Source organism: Thermobia domestica, chromosome 2 (assembly GCF_964235325.1).
Source record: "Thermobia domestica chromosome 2, izTheDome1.hap1.1, whole genome shotgun sequence".
Lineage (NCBI taxonomy): Eukaryota > Metazoa > Arthropoda > Insecta > Zygentoma > Lepismatidae > Thermobia > Thermobia domestica.
Window position 1 is genome coordinate 272,001,824 of NC_137455.1, and position 20,978 is coordinate 272,022,801.

Genomic DNA, 20,978 nt, shown 5'->3' on the forward strand with positions numbered 1-20,978 from the left:
CACACAGACACACACACACACACACACACATATATATATATATATATACGCACCTTTTGATAATTTTCTCGTTGGCAGCGTATATAGTTATAATATACGGGATACGTGGAAAAGTTTCTTTTTCGGTTCAGTAGTTTGTTTACAGGACCGGTTGGAGTGAAATGCGTTTTATAATAGACTCAACCTTATAGGCAAACAATATGTGCTATAAAAATAAACTTTCAAAGATAGAAAAAGTGACAAAAAGATTGTTAGGAATCGAACCCAGGTCTCCTGTCCAGTAGGCTCACGTCAATCCCCTACACTACCGATTTCCTTAGATTTTCGACTTCGTTCTTACTGCTCACATAATACTGGTACGTTGCGGCCGGCATCTGTATGGAATTATATACCTCTATAATCGGAAACACACTTAATTGTTTGCATACTTCCACAAAACATACAAACACCAAATTTTGCATACTTGTTCGTCATGGGATGTGAGTAATGGGAAAATTCCGATATCAAGAAAAAGGCGACATTTTCCATGTAAATGAAGTGTCGAAATTTTTCGTCGTTTCGAAATGCTGGTTTTTAGAGTAGTTCCGCACACCATAGGAACGTCCTATTTTGTCAGGCAGTGAAGCTGGGAACATAGTTTATGATAGAAGAAAGAGCATTAAAATTCCTTTTCGTTTCGCGGCGCAAATCGAAAAAATGTGAAATTTGTAATGGCTGTATGTAGAACGTTGAAATTTCGAGGTGATGTTTATTCTGATGCGTAGTTTGCGAATCCGCCCTTAAACTTGAAAAAAATAGTCATGTTCGGTGTAAGAAAGTGCTAGGAATGTTATAAGGGGGCGTCTAATTCTACACAACTTGTAGATATGGTGGAATCACAAAATTGCGTTCAAGTGTGTAGATTACATCGCATGTGAGGGGAAAATTCCGACATGTTGGAAAAGTCGTCATCTTCGATTCAAAATGTCGGCTCAAAAATTATTAACCATGAAAATTGTAAGTTGTGCTCTTGGTAGGTAAGCCAGGTTTCACTATGTTATTAAGGACGTAGTTCAGTTTAAGTGGAGAAACAAATCATTGGAGAAGTCGCCATCTTGAATGCAAAATTGCTATATTTTTGAATTGCCTTCATTTGGACTCTTATGTGGTATATTGAGGAGAATAAATAAAACATAATTCAACGCAGTAAGTTAGCTCCGCGGTAAAGTGTCTGCTTTCTGAGTAGCAGGTCTGGGTTCGATTCCCCGCCAAATCTTGTTTAATTTTACGTTTTTTTATCACGTTGCTTCGTTTTATCAAAATAGTTTCTGTTGGCATTGCGTGAACAAAATATTTTCGTTATTCCAGACATAGAAGAAAATAATATATTTATACACTAACTGTTGATATCGTCTCGGAACTAGGCAGTATGTTCGAGACGATACTCAACTATTTAGAAAGAAACATATGTAGTTTTAGAGATGGGGCAACACCAGTGTTTCTTTCAGAAACAATGTTCCTGAGGATCACAATTAGTATTCCCAGGGGCACTGCTCATAGTATTCTATTTATTATTCTATTATACACGTATTATTTGGTCTCCTGCGGGGGCACTCTAAGAGCCCCAAGGAGGCAGTGTACCCCCCAAAAACATTTTGAAAAAAAAAACATTAACCATCATTTCCACGATATAGTATACAGACGAGACAAAAATACATTTTGTCTCGCGAGGATAGTGTGCGCTTCGAACCGGAAATAATTGCAAACAATCTCCTTTTTTATACTGGTCGTTTAGATAGATGCGTATACCAAGTTTGAAGTCTATACCACAACTGAAAAAGTATAAGATTATAACTTTTAAGGAAATACACACACACACAGACACACACACACACACACATATATATATATATATATATATACGCACCTTTTGATAATTTTCTCGTTGGCAGCGTATATAGTTATAATATACGGGATACGTGGAAAAGTTTCTTTTTCGGTTCAGTAGTTTGTTTACAGGACCGGTTGGAGTGAAATGCGTTTTATAATAGACTCAACCTTATAGGCAAACAATATGTGTTATAAAAATAAACTTTCAAAGATAGAAAAAGTGAGAAAAAGATTGTTAGGAATCGAACCCAGGTCTCCTGTCCAGTAGGCTCACGTCCATCCCCTACACTACCGATTTCCTTAGATTTTCGACTTCGTTCTTACTGCTCACATAATACTGGTACGTTGCGGCCGGCATCTGTATGGAATTATATACCTCTATAATCGGAAACACACTTAATTGTTTGCATACTTCCACAAAACATACAAACACCAAATTTTGCATACTTGTTCGTCATGGGATGTGAGTAATGGGAAAATTCCGATATCAAGAAAAAGGCGACATTTTCCATGTAAATGAAGTGTCGAAATTTTTCGTCGTTTCGAAATGCTGGTTTTTAGAGTAGTTCCGCACACCATAGGAACGTCCTATTTTGTCAGGCAGTGAAGCTGGGAACATAGTTTATGATAGAAGAAAGAGCATTAAAATTCCTTTTCGTTTCGCGGCGCAAATCGAAAAAATGTGAAATTTGTAATGGCTGTATGTAGAACGTTGAAATTTCGAGGTGATGTTTATTCTGATGCGTAGTTTGCGAATCCGCCCTTAAACTTGAAAAAAATAGTCATGTTCGGTGTAAGAAAGTGCTAGGAATGTTATAAGGGGGCGTCTAATTCTACACAACTTGTAGATATGGTGGAATCACAAAATTGCGTTCAAGTGTGTAGATTACATCGCATGTGAGGGGAAAATTCCGACATGTTGGAAAAGTCGTCATCTTCGATTCAAAATGTCGGCTCAAAAATTATTAACCATGAAAATTGTAAGTTGTGCTCTTGGTAGGTAAGCCAGGTTTCACTATGTTATTAAGGACGTAGTTCAGTTTAAGTGGAGAAACAAATCATTGGAGAAGTCGCCATCTTGAATGCAAAATTGCTATATTTTTGAATTGCCTTCATTTGGACTCTTATGTGGTATATTGAGGAGAATAAATAAAACATAATTCAACGTAGTAAGTTAGCTCCGCGGTAAAGTGTCTGCTTTCTGAGTAGCAGGTCTGGGTTCGATTCCCCGCCAAATCTTGTTTAATTTTACGTTTTTTTATCACGTTGCTTCGTTTTATCAAAATAGTTTCTGTTGGCATTGCGTGAACAAAATATTTTCGTTATTCCAGACATAGAAGAAAATAATATATTTATACACTAACTGTTGATATCGTCTCGGAACTAGGCAGTATGTTCGAAACGATACTCAACTATTTAGAAAGAAACATATGTAGTTTTAGAGATGGGGCAACACCAGTGTTTCTTTCAGAAACAATGTTCCTGAGGATCACAATTAGTATTCCCAGGGGCACTGCTCATACTATTCTATTTATTATTCTATTATACACGTATTATTTGGTCTCCTGCGGGGGCACTCTAAGAGCCCCAAGGAGGCAGTGTACCCCCCAAAAACATTTTGAAAAAAAAAACATTAAGCATCATTTCCACGATATAGTATACAGACGAGACAAAAATACATTTTGTCTCGCAAGGATAGTGTGCGCTTCGAACCGGAAATAATTGCAAACAATCTCCTTTTTTATACTGGTCGTTTAGATAGATGCGTATACCAAGTTTGAAGTCTATACCACAACTGAAAAAGTATAAGATTATAACTTTTAAGGAAATACACACACACACAGACACACACACACACACATATATATATATACGCACCTTTTGATAATTTTCTCGTTGGCAGCGTATATAGTTATAATATACGGGATACGTGGAAAAGTTTCTTTTTCGGTTCAGTAGTTTGTTTACAGGACCGGTTGGAGTGAAATGCGTTTTATAATAGACTCAACCTTATAGGCAAACAATATGTGCTATAAAAATAAATTTTCAAAGATAGAAAAAGTGAGAAAAAGATTGTTAGGAATCGAAAACAGGTCTCCTGTCCAGTAGGCTCACGTCCATCCCCTACACTACCGATTTCCTTAGATTTTCGACTTCGTTCTTACTGCTCACATAATACTGGTACGTTGCGGCCGGCATCTGTATGGAATTATACCTCTAAAATCGGAATAGTAATCGGGTTATATATGCGTATTTTAGTATCATTAATGAAATGATGTCTTGTTATTTAATTGTAATAAGAAATGAGAAAGACACCATTCTAATACACTGTTATACTACTATGCAAATGTGGTTTGTTTAAAATGCTATAAGCAAATTTTCAAAAGCCTCCAATAATATTCATATTCTAAATTACTTAGTTAATAATCGTCTTCATTGAAAATATGAGAGTAAAGATACATGAAGACTCTATGTAATTGCCCAGTGTATATAAACATTTCAAGAAGTCTCGCTGCCCAGTAAGTACATTTTTTACTAAAGGACACCATTATAATAAGATGTACTACGTTACACTGCAAAAACTAGTGTTGAATCAAATGTTATGAACTAATGTTTAAAAAGCCTTAAAAAATTCATTTTTATAAATTACCTACAAATTGTAGTCTTTATTGAAAATACAAGACGAGAGATACAGGTTGACTGCAAGAAATTGTCCAGTAAATATGAAATATTTGAAAAAGTCTTGCTGCAGGTAATATGTACAACTATGCCCAAGGTTTCCATTATAATCCACTGTACTACATTACAGTACAAAAGTAGTGTTCACTCAAATGCTATGAAAAAATAAATAATTTCCAACAATATTCATATTTGTAAATTACCTAGTAAATTGTAGTCTTCATTGTAAATACAAGAATAAATATGCAGGAAGCCTGAAATATTTTCGCACTCTTATATCACAGATGTGAATTACTTTTAGTGCAGGTAATATGTACAATTAACAACAGGGACACTATTATAATACATTGTACGTACTAAATTACACTGCAAAACATAATATTTAGAAGGGTGGAAAAATTCACATTTGTAAATAGTGAGTGTTTTCGGAAAATTAAAGGTTTAATTGGTAGGCTATTGCAAGACAGTTTCCGCTGTTTATGTTTCAGAAAATAAATTCTGTTATTGTCTCTAACATGTATAGATGTGCCCAAAGTGTATATAATTAGCCATGTACATGATTGCCAGAATAGAAGTAGTAATAGAGTTCTTTCTTATAAATTGTGTGTTTGCTGTCCAAAGTTAAATGGAAGAAATAATACCGGTTCAATTGAAGTATGTGTTGGTAACAGGTGTGTGCTGTAAAGGGAAGTGAATTCCTCAAGGAATAGTTTTGTAGAACTTGACACGTTATGGCAAAGCCATGACCGGGGGTCTGGGGGCGGAGCCCCCAGCGAGCTTTAGCGAGTTACACCTCTAAAATCGGAATAGTAATCGGGTTATATATGCGTTTTTTAGTATCATTATGGAAATGATGTCTTGTTATTTAATTGCATTAAGAAATGAGAAAGACACCATTCTAATACACTGTTATACTACTATGCAAAAAGTGGTTTGTTTAAAATGGTATAAACAAATTTTCAAAAGCCTCCAATAATATTTATATTCTAAATTACTTAGTTAATAATCGTCTTCATTGAGAATATGAGAGTAAAGATACACGAAGACTCTATGTATTTGCCCATTGTATATAAACATTTCAAGAAGTCATGCTGCCTAGTAAGTACATTTTTTACCAAAGAACACCATTATAATAAGATGTACTACGTTACACTGCAAAAACTAGTGTTGAATCAAATGTTATGAACTAATGTTTAAAAAGCCTTAACAAAATTCATTTTTATAAATTACCTACAAATTGTAGTCTTTGTTGAAAATACAAGACGAGAGATACAGGTTGACTGCATGAAATTGTGCAGTAAATATGAAATATTTGAAAAAGTCTTGCTGCAGGTAATATATACAACTACGCCCAAGGTTTCCATTATAATCCACTGTACTACATTACAGTACAAAAGTAGTGTTCACTCAAATGCTATCAAAAAAAATTTAAATAATTTCCATATTCATATTTGTAAATTACCTAGTAAATTGTAGTCTTCATTGTAAATACAAGAATAAATATGCAGGGAGCCTGAAATTTTTTCGCACTCTATCATAGATGTGAATTACTTTTAGTGCAGGTAATATGTTCAATTAACAACACGGACACTATTATAATACATTGTACGTACTAAATTACACTGCAAAACATAATATTTAAAAGGGTGGAAAAATTCACATTTGTAAACAGTGAGTGTTTTCGGAAAATGAAAGGTTTAATTGGTAGGCTATTGCAAGACAGTTTCCGTTGTTTGTGTTTCAGAAAATAAATTCTGTTATTGTCTCTAACATGTATAGATGTGCGCAAAGTGTATATAATTAGCCATGTACATGATTGTCAGAATAGAAGTAGTAATAGAGTTCTTCTTATAAATTGTGTGTTTGCTGTCCAAAGTTAAATGGAAGAAATAATACCGGTTCAATTGAAGTATGTGTTGGTAACAGGTGTGTGCTGTAAAGGGAAGTGAATTCCTCAAGGAAGTTTTCTAGAACTTGACACCTTATGGCAAAGCCATGAGCGGGGGTCTGGGGGCGTAGCCCCCAGCGAGCTTTAGCGAGTTTCTCCCTAAAATCGGAAATTAAAATTTTCTGTAGCTGGCAATAGTGCTAGCAGACACACACAAACTATCTTAAAAGAAGCTTTGGTATCCCTATAATGTACCCTACAAGTATTGTGACAATATCTAATAAAGTAAGCAGGTCATTAAAAAATATTTCAGTCTACCTAAAAAAAAATCACAGTTATCTTTCCACTTAGAGAACAAGATCTACTGTAAACCTTAACTGTACTTTCCCTAACTATCCAATTGAAACTTTCTATAGTGCGTTGTGAAGGGTAAAGACAAGACTTTCAGATACTGGCACTTTTGTTCCTATGTAGCCAACAAGAGGGATATAATAGACAAAACACGTAACTTTCCCCTAACATATTGAATTAAAATTTTCCGTAGGTGGCAAGACTGCTACCAGACAGACGAAAACTATCTTAAAATAAACACTGGTACATTACTAATATATCCTACAAGTACCATGGCGATATTTAAGAAACAATGCTTTTAATTACCAAAAATATATTTCGATGAAGAGAAAAGTAGGAGAAAATCAAGAGTTAGAACCTTAATCCGAATTTTTCGTGCTTCCCCTAATTACCCCACTGTAACGATATGTACCCGAGTTTGTTCAGTAAGAACAAATGTTCGACTGACGTAAGTTGACTTGCATTCGGACGTATAGGTACGGTTTATAACAAAAATTTCGAATTTTTTGCCCAAATTTAAGGAGATTTTAATTTCCGTAGTTGGCAACACTGCGCGCAAGCCCGTCCAATTGATGTCAACAATTAGGTATCCATCGGACGTATCTATCTGATAAGTCTTAAGGAGGTCTCTCTACAACGAATGAAGCTACAGGGGAAAAGTAATAAAAAAAATTCGAAAATTCTCGAATTTTTGACTGGGGTGAAATTTGAGAGGGAAATTCGACATACAGAAGAAAAAGAAACTAAAATGATAAACTATGGACCAACCATATTTGGCAAGAAATATATATATATATACCGATATCTTAATTAGTGACCATACAGGAGCGGATTAAAAAATTGACATATCCGTATGTGCCACTTTGGCCACCTGGGTCCGAAAGGGTTACGAGTGTACATTTAATTACATTTTTTGACTACTAACTTGTGTTGTTGTATTAATTATAGTCTTGACTAATAATAATATCGTTGTTGTAAACAATCACAATCTCTCCTTTTTACATCTTAGTTCCAATACTGATGCTGAGAAATGCAGGGTGTTTCAAAATGAATATCGGGGAATTAAGTCTTCGCAGTACTTATTACATTTTACGCACAATTATAAACAATACATCAAATAAAAGAACACCTCAAACAGTTTTTGCTTCAAGTGTTCGATGTGAGCTTCATTCGTCACATGGCACACATTGAGTCAATAGGTGAGAAAGGCCCATAAACTTTCCGCCATATGGCACAAAACATTCAATTCACACAGACGATTGCACTGTAACTACAGATTCAGTCTTTGCAAAGTTAAAACACACAAAGCTTTCTGGTCTCTAGTCTCCATCTTTGCTACTTGCTCTTTCTAACGGCAGACAGAGGAAACAATGCATGACATGCGTGTGTACAAAACTGTTTGAGTTGCTCTTTTATTTGATAATACTTATAATTGTAAGTTAATTGTAATAGATACTACAAAGTTTCAAAACCCTAATATTCATTTTGAAACACCCTGCATTACTTCAAATTATGTCATCCTATATTCATGTCTTGTATGTACACTCATGTCCAAGATTATTGTTGCATGTCTATAAATATGTTATTGTAGGAATATAATTTGATAACGAATCCGCCTGGTATTTCTTATGATGTTAGTATGTGTATAATCGGCAAAGACATGTATGTGGCAAATTTCATGTCAAAACAGCAGTAAATAAGAACAATAAAACGAAAATAAAACTTTTTTTCCATTTAGCAATAGTTTGTTTTACTCTTTCTCATTTTCGTATTTGTAATTCTTTTCCTTTGAAATTTACCACAAATATACATTTTCCGATTATACACGTAGTATTAAAAGTACCCTGCAAAATCATTATCAAATTATATTCTTACAAGAAGACAGTTATAGATATGCGACAATCATTGTGGACATGAATGTATATATCATCGGGCCGGTCCTAGGCAATTTGTCGCCCGCGCAATGACGTAATTTGCCGCCTAAATCTTTCTCCAGAAAGAACAAATCTTAAAAGTCACGATTTTAAGTATGCTACTCCAGCATGAACAACGAAAGGGAGGGAAACTACACTCGCACTCAGAAAGGCTTAAATACTTACTACAAATACAATATTGTTGTGTCTGTTTTTTTCTTTAAATATTAATCTATTATGTTAGTGAAAGATAAAGCAAATACATCTGAAAGATGGTAATCCTTTTTATAGAATTCAATATCATGTTTCAATCTCAACTATCAGTTTGCAATTATAGTGCAACTAGCTCTTTTACCTTTATTTCTTGATTTTCCTTCTACATCTGTTATTTTTTTTTTAAAGCGTTTCCACTTTCCATGATAACTTTCTTATTTGCGACAAAGACAAGAGAAGCTTTCGTATCAGAACTTTGATAACTAACCAAAGGGGACAGGCATTCGAGAATTGAGTTCCTGTATTTGACAACAATCAAGCAATTTATTCTGGAATTTATTTTACCATTTGCTTTAGCACTGATCATGTGACTTAAATTAATGCGACCTAAACATAATTTATGAATGTAGTATTCAAATAGGTCAGCTTAGTCAGTGGTGCCCACCCCCCTCAATTGTCTATCCGTAGGTGTTCTTCCATGAAAAAAAATCTTTTCGATTAATTTTTACACACCCTCAAGCATATTTATATAGATTTTTAACCCCCCAAATATATCAATGACGCAATTTGCGTCATAGCCCCCCTTGTGGGCACCCCTGGCTTAGTAAATTTAGCTACCATAATCATGAAGTCTATCTTCAACAAGAAATATTTATTTTAAATAAAACACTTATGACAGATATTGCAGCCCAGTGCAAATGCACGTGTTGCATATATGGTAGAGCCAGCAATGCATATCATATATCTAGTCGACAAATTATTTATATGATATTCAGAAAATATTAGTAGGCAAATTAGTATTAGTTTTTACCTTTAGACAAGTTATTTGCATTTTATACTGTTCGTGATATTATTTTCGTACTTATTAAAGGCCTACTTTCACGAAAAAAAAAATGTTCATTTATACTTTTTTTCTTCGTTGATATTGGTGAAACAGTACAGAAACACGGATTATTAGTAGGTACGCTACTCATATAAATTGTAAAATATTTATACCGTATCAGTATCTAGTGTTTAATTTATGTTGCATTTTATGGTAATTACACCTACATAAAAATACTTCAGACTTAAATGACGTAAGATACATTACAAATGACTATTTGAAAAAAAACGAAATTTAGAAAAAAAACGAGAGGCAATGTTTTTTTCTTAAAAAAACGTACATTTCTGAAAAAAAACGAACGGTTTTTTTCTATTTACAACACTAACTGCAATTAAATTTAATCTGTAACATAGCATATCGATGTAATTAGAGATGCAAGAGGATTCGTTGATACTGTCTCTACATTCATGAAGAATACAACGTTTCTGTTTTTAGACAAGTGTACTGTCGAAGAATATCGTTCAGTTATAAGGAAAGAGTAGGTAAATGTGAAACCGGTGACTGGAATTCAATCCAGCCACTCTTGGATTGCATCACATGAACTTTCCATTGCCAGAACTGCTGCTCATTCATTTGTGTGTACGTGATTTTGTATCGTATGTATTAGACAATCAGAGGTGGGCAGTGGCGTAACTTAAACCTTCAGCGTCCTTCCCCCCGCAACGCTTAGTTATGCACCTCAACTTTCTATATATTCTGCGACCCTGGAGCTCCGCCGCGGGGTTGCTATTTACGTCTATGGTGGTTGGTGGGACAAATAACACACGTATCACTCAAACTGGAAGAGGTTTCGATCTCTCTCATGACTCCACATGGTACTGCAACTGGTTTCATATGGCCTTCAGTACGAAATGTCTGTACAATTCCCATAAGAAGTGTACTGCTCAAGATGGATTCCCTATTCCCACTGGACGCTCTGCTCGTCTCCACAAATTTCCAGTATTCCAAGTAAAGCTTACAGAAGACGTTTTTGCACACCTGTGATACACCGGTGAGTGCTTAAATAAAATAAGTCTTAGTAATTAATAAACCTGTTCTTGGTCAATATATTTACTTACATTGTTACTATGGTGATATAACACATTGGATGTGGAATTTAAATCAAAAGCAGTGTTGCCAATCCCAAACTTTGTTCACTACTTTACTATTATTTCACAACTTGTGTAAGGAAAAATGAAATGAAATCTTTAAGTTTTACGTCCCACGATTATGCCGGTTAGGCTAAAGGAGATGGTGATGATGAGAGATAAGTGAAATGGTGGAATGAAGAAAGTGGGAGGAAACGGGAGAACCCCGAGAAAACCCACGAGCACGGTGTTTGTCCACCAGAAGGTCCACACGGCGCGAGCTGGGATCGAATCAGGGACCCCAAGCACCAGAGGTGAACGCTCTAGCACTGAGCCACCGCGCCCTCCAACTTGTGTAAGGTGCAATATAAAAATTCATATCTCTCTTCGCAGAACATTAATACCTAGTCTGTCTTTACAGGATTGGAGAACAATGTTGTGTGCATGCTTTGTGTAAGTTTTACAAAAATTCAAGATGGAGTTTTTGAGATATTAATTTTTGAAAATAGTCAAATTTTGAAATTTTCATTTTTTTTAATCATGCTAAATTCTTACTTGTGGTGTACAGAAAGGTAGAAAATAGTATTTTTCCTGTAATGTCATGTTTCCATAGTATTTATTCCTAGTATAAAACAAATCTAATCTGTTTTTATTTAGGCACAGGAAATATCTGAAATATGTGCACAACGAAGTTTTTTTTCCAAGTTCAACAATTTTGTTACAGTTTATGTTACACCTCTAATGTCTCTGTTTGGTATGGTTTGGAAGAGTTAAAAACATAGTATATAATAAACAACAAAAAAGGTTTCTAACACTTTTTGTTTTTTCTTAATAATACCTTCAAAACGCCAATTCCTCACTTTGCTGCAAAAAATAACTAAGTGTGGTGATTTTTTAAGAGGTTGTAACACTGTTGCAAATCATCAGAGACCATAACTATTTTGTTTCTGCATTCTGGTTATGTCCATTATATATATATATATATATATATATATATATATATATATATATATATATATTCATGCAACTTCAAGATGGTCATGGTACATATTTGGCTAGCACGTGTACGATTTGAAATGAAATGGGCCTACTTGTAAAAAAATTGTCTCTCTCATATGCTGAGGAATATGCAACATACATAGACGTAGCCAGAAATTTGATGGAAAGGTATATGTCATAAATGTAATAATAATAATAATAATAATAATAATAATAATAATAATAATAATAATAATAATTCTTGCTGTGTTCCAAGAATACATGTTCATTTCTTTCCGTGACACAGTCCGTCTCCACATAAATACGTTTCGCGAACTATTCTTCATTGTCAAATTCTAAACACAAGATACCGGTATTCCGTATTCTCGTTATTTGCCCATTCTACTGGAATGTGTACAGTCAGTGTGTAATTTTCCGTGTTTACATAAAAATAATAAAGTATATGTACTTTTAACCCTCCTCTTCCCCACATTTAAAAGATCTTGTAGCAAAGTGTACGTCACAATACCTTTCTCAGGAAAACTCTGCAAAGGCCTATTACAAATATAATTGAGGTTCTCACCTGGGTCTCCCATATAGAGAAAATGAAATGAAATCTTTGAGTTTTACGTCCCACGGTTATGCCGGTGAGGCTAAAGGAGACGGTGATGATGAGTAATGAATGAAATGGTGGAATGAAGAAAGTGGGAGGAAACGGGAGAACCCCGAGAAAACCCACGCACACGGTGTTTGTCCACCACAAAGTTCACTTGGCGGGGGCTGGGATCGAACCCGGGACCCCAAGCACCAGAGGTGAACGCTCTACCACTGAGCCACCGCGGCCCCCGTCCCATATAGAGAGTACGTAATACAATTATGATTCAATGTTAATGATTTATACATTTTATTCAAGCTTTGGATAGCTTTTCAGAATAAGATGAACACTCATATCACCAGAAATGATATATGCAATTTCAACAAGGTCATGCCAGCTTGTGGTAGACCTCGAGAAAACATCGTGTATGTAGGTTTTCTCGAGGTACCCCCATTTCCTCCTACATTCACATTCTACCAGTTGTTTTACAATAATTTGCTTTCATTAATTATCTGTCTCTTGTAGCCTAAAGGGTATGGAACTAAAAAAAATTATTTCACTTTTAGAAAAAATAAAAATAAAATGACCTTTAATCTGCCTACTATACGAGAATAAGTATATTCTGCCTATTCACACCTTCTAATCGTTTGGAAATGATGTATCGTCGTGCTTATATCGTCATTAGAGATCTGAAATCTTTCCCCATCTCAATATATATACTCAATGAGAGGGGTTATAACCCGCACCAGCTACTCATTCGATACGTCACTAGAGACAAATAATATAGCGGTGCTTTTGAACCCGTGATGCAACAGACAGACAACAAAGGTTACTTTCAATGACACGTTTCATATTTTGATTTATTAGCACAAAAGACCATTTTCCGTAATTAAATGCTATTGTAAATGAGAAGAAAAATACGGTTTTACTCACAGCTTAACGTGGCGTTTGACAACAGCTTCCCTCTTGCTATACACGCTGAATGCCGGAAAAAAATTCTGACCCCAAAGTTTCAAGAATACACATGGAGAAAGGAGACGTGTGTGACAGCGTTGGCAAGACACGGTAAATTTAACCAGATGTTGTTGCTTTCCCCCAAAATCCTCTACCTCACGTGAACCTAACATTCACAGCTACGGGCATTTACCCAATCTCATTTCATGGAATCAATGAGGCTATTTCTGCACATGCACTTAACTTTCTTAATAAGCTTTACTGTATATTCTTGACCTACCCTTCCGTAATGGTTGTTACTTTAAAAAGTCCCCCTTCCATTAGGCATCCATACTTACTAAGAGGAATAATTTACTCTCTGTCACTCTTTTATGATGAGTATTGACCTATTATTTAATTCTAATGTTTCAGCAAAAAGCAAATGCATGACTATGACCATGCAGTAAATTTTCGTAGGGTCGGTTTTTAGTGTAAATTTTCAACTGTCTTTTAGTCTGAAAATCTGGGAGTCATACCTATTCCACTTGAGACTTTTATCGGAGTATAGAAAGTATAAGTTTACTTATATTTAAATATTGTGAATCGTACATCTGTAATATTGTAATAAAATTCAATAATTTGGACATAAATTAGAGACTAGTGCGATCCTGCCCTCCGTCTGCCTTTGGCGTTAAGTTTGTAAGGAAGATTTGTCTGAAGAATTAAAATACTAAAAATAAAATAAAACCAGCGGAGAAGTTCCAAGAACACTGTCAGAACGAACTTAAAAAGAATTATTTTTTCTTATTAATTTCCAGAAGTTTTATACCAATTGTTCTATGTACTTTATTATTACACTCATTAAACAATTCTTGTAATATATCTATCAATTTATAATTTCCTTGAGTACTACTTTTTTCCCACGAAAACAGATGCTCAAAATAGAGGGCTCAGAATTGAAAACTTCGCAAATTATAATCTCTTTATGACTTACGGTTCTTGAGATATGGCTCCTTAAATCTTCTGAAATCCGAACTCTTTTAGGCAATATCTGAGGGAGCGGTAGCCAGTTGGCCATCGGTTACTATTTGGCACCAAAATGTTCACCATCCTCTTTGGTATTGGTGTTGATCAACACCAATTTGATCTCTCTATGACTTGCGGTTCCCGAGATATGGTTCCTTAAATCTCCCGAAATCGGAACTCTGTTTTGGCCAATATCTCGGGATCGGTAAGAATGATGCGAAAAATTCGATCATGTTCTCAGATAGTTTTTGATGTTCTATCGAATGGAGGGCTCAGAATCAGGGGCGTCATTTCAGACTTCCCTTGGAGGGGGCAAGAGCACCACAGACATAGGACTTTCACGTTTTGTACTAGTATATTAGTAAACAATCCATTAATGTTTATGTATTCCTCAAACTCTTGGGGGGGAAATTGCCCCCTCCTGCCCTCCCTAAATGACGTCCCTGCTCAGAATTGAAAAATTCGCAAATCACGGCACACACACGGACACAGAGAATTCAATAACGAAGTTCTTAAGTTTGTTAAAGAAAAAAAAAGGCTAGGATACTACAATGGCCTGAAAGAATGCTTAACAGAATGAAATATTTCTTTTAAATACTTGAAGCTTTCACACAGAGAAACCTTTATATGTAAAAGAAATCCTAACTGAATGATCAATGCCTGGGCCAATCTGCTTAAGCTAAAAGCTTGACATTTGTAGCGTGTATATTATTTGCAATTTAACATAACCACTAAGGAAGGGTTTTGGAAATTAGACGTGGAAGATTGGAACAAAGGGATGGCATACATATCTCGGAATCTTGTTTCTCGTTCTTATAACTCTAAATTCATATCAAAAAGCCTTTTCTTCCTATCATTTACCGTTTTTGCTTTACGAATATCAATATTAAAACTGGAAGTTGCAGTTGATTTCTACCACTTCCGTTTTCAGTAGACAGATAAGGATGGAACAGACTCTATTCTTGGGACGCTGAATTGATTGCAGGAAACCCTTCTTGTTTTTTCTCTATGGCGATCACCGTTATAACCAGAAATGGTCTTTTTCTACCACCCCCGATCTAAATAGAAAATGATATGATTTTTTTAGTTTAACGTCCCACGATTATTCTAGAGAAGATGGATGATTAAGACAAGCGAATTATGATGGAAGAATCAGTGGAATACGACTGTGGAAGGAAACTGGATTACCCCGAGAAAACCACGGACACGATGTTGTCCACCACAAATTTACTTGTCCGGGGACTGCACACACCAGAGGTAGGCGCTCTACCACTGAACCACCGTTCCCCCTCGATCTGAATAGTGGCGCCCTGGATTAATCTCTAGGCTGAGTAGCCTGGAGCCTAAATGGGCATATTTTGTCCCCTCTTCCTCTCATTATATATTGGAAGATAAATTAATAATACATTTATTGTACTAGAAATTTTCCGTGTAGGCGTTTCTACATTACAGATTTTAATATACAGGGTGTTTCAGATAAAACGTCCAGTGCTTATAAATCCGAAACGGCTGAGAATAAAAAGATGAAACAAAAACTGAGATAGGAAAATGTCATAGGCCGCATCACATGGTTTGTTGTGGTGACCCCCAGGGTCCCAGGGGTCCTTCAAGGGGGCCCAGAGTCCAACTTCAAATTTTCAAATAGGAACATGTATTGAATCATACCTCATTCAATAGAACTTGAAAAACGAAACAACTTTTATAGGAAACAATTTTCGATTTGGGCCACCGTTTTTAAATGGCCGCAAAAAGTGGGTCCTATATCAGATAAAACGTCCAGTGCTTATAAATCCGAAATGGCTGAGAATAAAAAGATGAAACAAAAACTGAGATAGGAAAATGTCATAGGGCGCATCACATGGTGTTGTTGTGGTGACCCACAGGGCCCTCCTTCAAGGAGCCCAGGGACCCACTTTTTGCGGCCATTTAAAAACGGTGGCCCAAATCGAAAATTGTTTCCTACAAAAATTGTTTCGTTTTTCAAGTACTATTGAATGAGGTATGATTCAATACATGTTCCTATTTGAAAATTTGAAGTTGGACCCTGTGCTCCTTTGAAGGATGGCCTGGGGGTTACCACAACAACACCATGTGATGCGGCCTATGACATTTTCCTATCTCAGTTTTTGTTTCATCTTTTTATTCTCAGCCATTTCGGATTTATAAGCACTGGACGTTTTATCTGAAACACCCTGTATATACGTCCTCAATTTCGAGTGATCCTATCGTATGGATGTTATTGGAACAATGAAATTTTGTGTAGTCATGACTGAGCGTTGGATCCATTATCAAGGACAATTTAGTCGTTGTAACTTACAAGAAAGTCTAAAAATTCCATCAGAATGAAAAAAAAAAATCTTCATGTATTAAAATAGGATAAAACACAGGAACAATACCTTCTTAAATTCGGTAAGTAGAAATATATAAGAAATTAATTATTATTTTTTAAGGGGGAAAGAGGATGGTTCGGAAGTAAAGCCTAGGACAAAAGATTATGTTAATCCGACCCTGGAATAGAAGATCAAGGGAGGAAATGACACATTGAATCGAGTTTTAAAAACCGTTTCTCGCCATCTCTTACTGTTTTCCCTCTGATACTTGTTCACAGACAGATGGACAGACGGACTTGACCGTTCTGTAAGACCTCCAATACTTATGCATACCATACTTTAGAAATCTAATGATAAAATAAAGAATCAAGTTCTTAAAGAGTGAAAATGGTGTAACAGAGTAAGAGTGAAAATAGTGTATTAGACGTTATGTATTATAGGAATTAGCAGTAGCACATATACAATTGTAAAGCAATTATAAGCAAAATACGTATCTAACTTAGAAATGAAGAAGTTGTGCTGATAAAATACTACAGAGCAGAGCATTGACATTTTTTAAATGCATACAGGTATTTTAATTATTATTGTTATGTTACGTCTTTCTCGAGTCAAGATCAGTTTTCCTCTCACTTCATAATTATTCAAATTGTTCTATAATTATTCATTTACATCTATTATTCATGTCATTTAAAGTCTAGAGCAGCGTTTCCCAACCGGTGTGCCGTGAATGGGCCGCTGGTGTGCCGCGAGGAATCGAAACAAAATTATTAATTTTATATCAATCAAATTGTAAAACGTATGGAAAAATGTATATTTGCATTTCACATTACTGTGAAACTCTACTATGAACCTACAATTTTAAGTTTCATTCCGGGTTACTATTCTGTACATTTCTAATGTTGAAAAAAGTATTTGTTATCATTGTTATGACCATTATCGCTTCTTTATTGTTGCAGACTATTTCGTAACTTGAAAATTTAAAATATCATTCAATCCTGTCGACAAATTACCTACATTTGTGTTTTAAAAAGTAAAAGAGATTTGTTTGTTCGTTCGTTATTCAGTGATCTTCCTTCTTAGTAAAAAGTTGGATACAGTTTTTAAAAAGAAAGCGTATTTTTTAAAACCCGAATCCAATATTTCATTGCAATTGTTTTCTATTTTTAAATTAGAATGAAAAATAAGCTTAATGATTTACCACGGGGAAAAACCAGTGATAGAGCTTTCTTCTCTGTGAGAAGATCAATAATCACAGAAAAAAATACCACTGTGTTTCATATTTACAAATAACAATATCTATAAGTGTGCCGCGAGAATCCAAGTAACACACGTAGTGTGCCGCAAGTTGAAAAAGGTTGGGAAACGCTGGTCTAGAGGCTATAACTCTCCAAAAAATCAACTTTGTTTCCCGTTTACTCTCCTCTATTTCTCGTTTGTCTCGTCAGATGAATGAATTGTGGGTAATCGTTAGTATTCAGGTCCCGTTCTACCTATCTTCCTCTTTTTTTCTTTCTTTCTTGTCTGAAAAGTTGTAATTCATGGAATGGATGGCTCAAATACGACGTATTTCTGCCAGTGTTTCTAGTTTTCTTCTGTTGTTACCCATTCTCTTTTAATTCTTTTCTTTCAGTTTGTAATTGTTCAATTCTTTTGTAATTGTTTCGAGAAACCTCTCCCTCCTATGTAACTGGTGATAGGCAGTGTCAAATAAATTCTTATTGCTACTTTCAAATTAAAAAAAAAAAAAAAACTTTCAAAATGGATATTTTTGATATACATACAGGGTATCATTGAATACCAGTCATAAATTTGGTAGATGATTCTTCATTTTAAATGAAAGAAAATGTTCTAAGAAACATAGGTCGGAAAATGTATTCCTTCAGAGCTATGAACCGTCAAAAATGCGAAATATGAAGTTGTAAATATCAGTGGGCTGAATACTATGGGTCCTATCAGGAGCGGCTTAAAGAATTACACATAGTATGCGCTTTATCTAAATAGTCATGTTTCACAATCCTCTGGTATCCACATAACGAGTACTCAATTAGTACTTAAACATGAATTCTTGTACCCCAAATTACTTTATACAATTCGTTACGCCGTTACCAGGAGATTAAGAGATATGCATATTTTCTATTTAGATAGAGTGTACTCGTTCTTGTGTAATTCTTTGAGCTGGTTGCGATAGGTTTCATAGTTTTCAAGCCAGGGCATTTTAAAACGTGGTTTCCCGTATTTTCGGAAGTTGTTGACTGTAAAGAAACGTTTCCCGACCAATGTTTATTATTTTATTATTATTATTTGTTATAAGGGATCCCCACCAATTAAATTTCTAACACAGTGTACGTTAACATCCTGTATATAATGGACTTTTTTTTTTTTTTTTTTTTTTAAGTTTGATGCAGGTTTGGAAATGTAAACATTCTTCTACCAAATTATGTTCATCGATATCTTGTTGATAAGATTGAAGAAAATTTTTGACTTGAATTTCTGTGTTCTATGTTTCTTTCTCGTGGATGTTTCTAAATATCTTAAACCTATTGTTAAAGGAGGCATGGCAATTCCTTTGTCTATTAAGTTTATTACAAGACTGTCAGTAATACTTTTAGCTAAAAGTATTCCAGTTCGAAATTTAGTTCATTAAACGGTTCACTTCCTGCCTCATTTTCCAGACAGCAATGGAGACGACACGAGAAATATCTCGTCTCATGAGCAACACTAATGATAAGTAAAAGAATAATGTAAAACAAAATCTTGAGAATCAATTCTGAAATTATTCGTCTACACAGGATAGGATCCAAATTTTGTTTCTACGGCAATTAACTCTTTGATCCTTTTTAAGTCACATATTTAGTTTTAGCTAAGAACAGGGCCAGCTCTACCATGTGCGCAACACATACGGAGCGGCAAATTTCGAGGAAAGGCGAAATCCGTCATAACTATGTTATTTAAAATAAATATTTCTTGTTGGAAACAGACTTCATGATAATGGTAATTAAATTTACTAAGCTGACCTATTTTAATACTACGTTTATAAATCATGTTTAGGTCACATTAGTTTAAGGTCACATTGATAGTGCTAAAGCAAATGGTCAAACAAATCCCAGCATGAATTGCTTGATTGTGGTCAAATACAATAACTCAATTCTCTAACAATTGTGAAGACTGTTTCATTTAGTATCACAAACAAGTTCCTTATCATTGAAGGTGGAAACAACATTTTTTTTTAACAGTTGTAGAAGGAAAATCAAGGAATAAATATTAAAGAGCTAGTTGCATTGAAATTGCAAACTGATATATTGAGATTGAAACTCGATATTGAAATTTATATATATATATTAAAAAAAAAAAGATTACCATCTTTCCTCTCAGGTGTGCTTGCTTTATCTTTCACTAACATAATAAATTATTATTTAAAGAAAAAAAAACAGACATAACGAGATTGTATTTGTAGTGTGAGTGCCTTTCTGAGTGCCAGTACCTTTTTCTCCCCCTTTGTTGTTCATGATGGGGTAAAATACTTGAAATCGTGACTTTTAATATTTAGTCTTTCTGGAGAAGGGAGGGCGGCAAATGATGCAATTGCACGGCCCTGGCTAAGAATCTTCTATATTTCATTGTTTCAACATGATATAACAAGCGAATATCATTACTGTATTATTTTAAAGTTTACTTTATTAGGTACATTTACATGGTATGTTTACCCTCAGTATGATAATAGAGATCTACGTAAGTACGCTACTGAGATTGCACTTGGATACTCGAAAACCCATAAGAAGTGTTCTAACGAAGGGAAGTTATGACACAGTTAGGGAAGGGATCGTGAAAAAATAGATGAAAAATTTCAGTTAGCAACTTAAACGTACGTATTTTTAGTATGCTAGGTAGAAATGTGTAATTTTATTATTATTTTTAATAATAATAAAACCCTTACCTAGGGGGGGGGAGATATTGGACACAGACGATTACCAAGAAATTTTTGTTGGAAGGGGTCCAAGCTTTTTAAGGGGGGGGGGGATCCAATACTAAAACCCATTACGTACGTGTATGAATGCCTATTATTCTGCACCCGAAAAGAAGATAAGTAATTGTAAAATACTTTCACTTATTTTCAGGAAAAAATGATAGAACTAGATTTTTATAAGAGAAACAGTTAAGTACAGATGCAATGTAAGATCAAATTTTCATGCTATATCAATCACAAACCAGTATAGTTTTATGAAAGAAGTGGTGTATACCTACAATTTATGTTG

At 34.9% G+C, this 20,978-nt stretch overlaps 1 protein-coding gene across 3 annotated transcripts in view; it reads right to left on the reverse strand.

Annotated features, from left to right (window-relative positions):
* Nucleotides 1–20,978, reverse strand: part of LOC145678500 (uncharacterized) — a 112,649-nt gene that overhangs the window by 49,468 nt on the left and 42,203 nt on the right. Inside the window, exon 1 of one of the 3 annotated variants that reach the window (XM_081748712.1) lies at nucleotides 13,370–13,491. The exons of the other annotated variants lie outside the window; for them this stretch is intronic. The gene's annotated coding sequence lies outside the window, so the exon portion shown is untranslated. Of the gene's footprint in view, nucleotides 1–13,369; nucleotides 13,492–20,978 lie in introns of those variants that run through there. 3 annotated transcript variants of the gene reach the window in all.